Here is a 3,562-nt window from a genome sequence, read left to right on the forward strand (position 1 = left end):
GAAATATTCTCTACTGTACTATTCTCTACTGAACTATTCTTTACTATACTATTCTCTATTGAACTATTCTCTACTGTACTATTCTCTATTGAACTGAACTATTCTCTACTGAACTATTCTCTACTTTACTATACTCTACTGAACTATTCTCTACTGAACTATTCTCTACTGTACTATTCTCTACTGTACTATTCTCTACTGAACTATTCTTTACTGAACTATTTTCTACTATACTATTCTCTACTATTCTGTACTGAACTATTCTCTACTGAACTATAATCTACTGAACTATTCTCTACTGTAGAATTATCTACTGAACTATTCTCTACTGAACTATTCTCTTCTGAACTACTCTCTACTGAACTATTCTCTACTGTACTGAACTATTCTCAACTGAACTATTCTCTACTGAACTGTTCTCTACTGTACTATTCTCTACTGAACTATTCTCTACTGAACTATTCTCTACTGAACTATTCTATACTATACTATACTATACTGAACTATTCTCCACTGAACTATTCTCTACTGAACTATTCTCTATTGAACTGAACTATTCTCTACTATACTATTCTCTACTGAACTATTCTCTACTGAACTACTCTCTATTGTCCTGAACTATTCACTATTGTACTGAACTATACACTACTGAAATATTCTCTACTGAACTATTCTCCACTGAACTGAACTATTCTCTACTGAATAATTACCTACTGAACTATTCTCTACTGAACTGAACAATTCTCTACTGAACTATTCTCTACTGAACTATTCTCTACTATACTCTACTGAACTATTCTCTACTGAACTATTCTCTACTGATCTATTCTCTACTGTACTGAACTATTCTCTACTGAACTATTCTCTACTGAACTATTCTCTACTGTACTATTCTCTATTGAACTGAACTATTCTCTACTGAACTATTCTCTACTGTACAATTCTCTACTGAACTATTCTCTACTGAACTATTCTCTACTATACTATTCTCTGCTGAACTATTCTCTACAATACTATACTCTACTGAACTATTCTCTACTGAACTATTCTCTACTGAACTATTCTCTACTATACTCTACTGAACTATTCTCTACTGAACTATTCTCTACTATACTATTCTCTACTGAACTATTCTCTACAATACTATACTCTACTGAACTATTCTCTACTGAACTATTCTCTACTGTACTATTCTCTACTGAACTATTCTTTACTATACTATTCTCTACTTAACTATTCTCTACTATTCTCTACTATACTATTCTCTACTGAATTATTCTCTACTGAATAATTACCTACTGAATTATTCTCTGCTGAACTATTCTCTCATATACTATTCTCTACTGAACTATACTGTACTGAACTATTCTTTACTATACTATTTTCTACTGAACTATTTTCTACTATACTATTTTCTACTATACTATTCTCTACTATACTATTCTCTACTGAACTATTCTCTACTGAACTACTCTCTATTGTCCTGAACTATTCACTATTGTACTGAACTATACACTACTGAAATATTCTCTACTGAACTATTCTCCACTGAACTGAACTATTCTCTACTGAATAATTACCTACTGAACTATTCTCTACTGAACTGAACAATTCTCTACTGAACTATTCTCTACTGAACTATTCTCTACTATACTCTACTGAACTATTCTCTACTGAACTATTCTCTACTGATCTATTCTCTACTGTACTGAACTATTCTCTACTGAACTATTCTCTACTTAACTATTTCTCTACTGTACTATTCTCTATTGAACTGAACTATTCTCTACTGAACTATTCTCTACTGTACAATTCTCTACTGAACTATTCTCTACTGAACTATTCTCTACTATACTATTCTCTGCTGAACTATTTCTCTACAGTACTATACTCTACTGAACTATTCTCTACTGAACTATTCTCTACTGAACTATTCTCTGCTATACTCTACTGAACTATTCTCTACTGAACTATTCTCTACTATACTATTCTCTACTGAACTATTCTCTACAATACTATACTCTACTGAACTATTCTCTACTGAACTATTCTCTACTGTACTATTCTCTACTGAACTATTCTTTACTATACTATTCTCTACTTAACTATTCTCTACTATTCTCTACTATACTATTCTCTACTGAATTATTCTCTACTGAATAATTACCTACTGAATTATTCTCTGCTGAACTATTCTCTCATATACTATTCTCTACTGAACTATACTGTACTGAACTATTCTTTACTATACTATTTTCTACTGAACTATTTTCTACTATACTATTTTCTACTATACTATTCTCTACTGTACTATTCTCTACTGAACTATTCTCTACTGAACTATTCTCAACTGAACTATTCTCTATTGTACTGAACTATTCCCTACTATACTATTCTCTACTGAACTATTCTCCACTGAACTATACTCTATTGTACTGAACTATTCTCTATTGTACTATTCTCTACTGAACTATTTCTCCACTGAACTATTCTCTACTGAAATATTCTCTACTGAACTATTCTCTATTGAACTGAACTATTCTCAACTGAACTATTCTCTACTGTACTGAACTATTCTCTACTGAACTATTCTCTACTGAACTATTCTCTACTGAACTATTCTCTACTATACTCTACTGAACTATTCTCTACTGTGCTATTCTCTACTGAACTATTCTTTACTATACTATTCTCTACTGAACTATTCTCTACTGAACTATTCTCTACTGAAATATTCTCTACTGAACTATTCTCTACTGAACTGAACTATTCTCAACTGAACTATTCTCTATTGTACTGAAGTATTCTCTGCTGAACTATTCTCTCATATACTATTCTCTACTGAACTATACTGTACTGAACTATTCTTTACTATACTATTTTCTACTGAACTATTTTCTACTATACTATTTTCTACTATACTATTCTCTACTGTACTATTCTCTAATGTACTATTCTCTACTGTACTATTCTCCACTGTGCTATTCTCTACTGAACTATTCTCTATTGTACTGAACTATTCTCTACTGAACTATTCTCTACTGAACTATTCTCTACTGTACAATTATCTACTGAACAATTCTCAACTGAACTATTTCTGAACTATGCTATTCTCTACTGAACTATTCTCTACTGAATTGAACTGTTTCTCTTCTGAACTACTCTCTACTGAACTATTTCTCTACTGAACCGAACTAAACTATTCTCTACTGAATTATTCTCTATTGTACTATTCTCTATTGAACTATTCTCTACTGTACTATTCTCTACTGTACTATTCTCTACTATATCTATACTCTACTGAAATATTCTCTACTGAACTGAACTATTCTCTACTGAACTATTCTCTATTGTACTGAACTATTCTTTACTATCCTATTCTCTACTGAACTATTAGCTACTGAACTATTCTCTCCTGAAATATTCTCTACTGAACTCTTCTCTACTGAACTGAACTATTCTCTACTGAACTATTCTCTATTGTACTGAACTATTCTCTACTGATCTATTCTCTACTGAAGTATTCTCTACTCTACTGAACTATTCTCTACTATACTATTCT

The sequence above is a fragment of the Salmo salar genome, unplaced genomic scaffold (assembly GCF_905237065.1).
Source record: "Salmo salar unplaced genomic scaffold, Ssal_v3.1, whole genome shotgun sequence".
Classification (NCBI taxonomy): domain Eukaryota; kingdom Metazoa; phylum Chordata; class Actinopteri; order Salmoniformes; family Salmonidae; genus Salmo; species Salmo salar.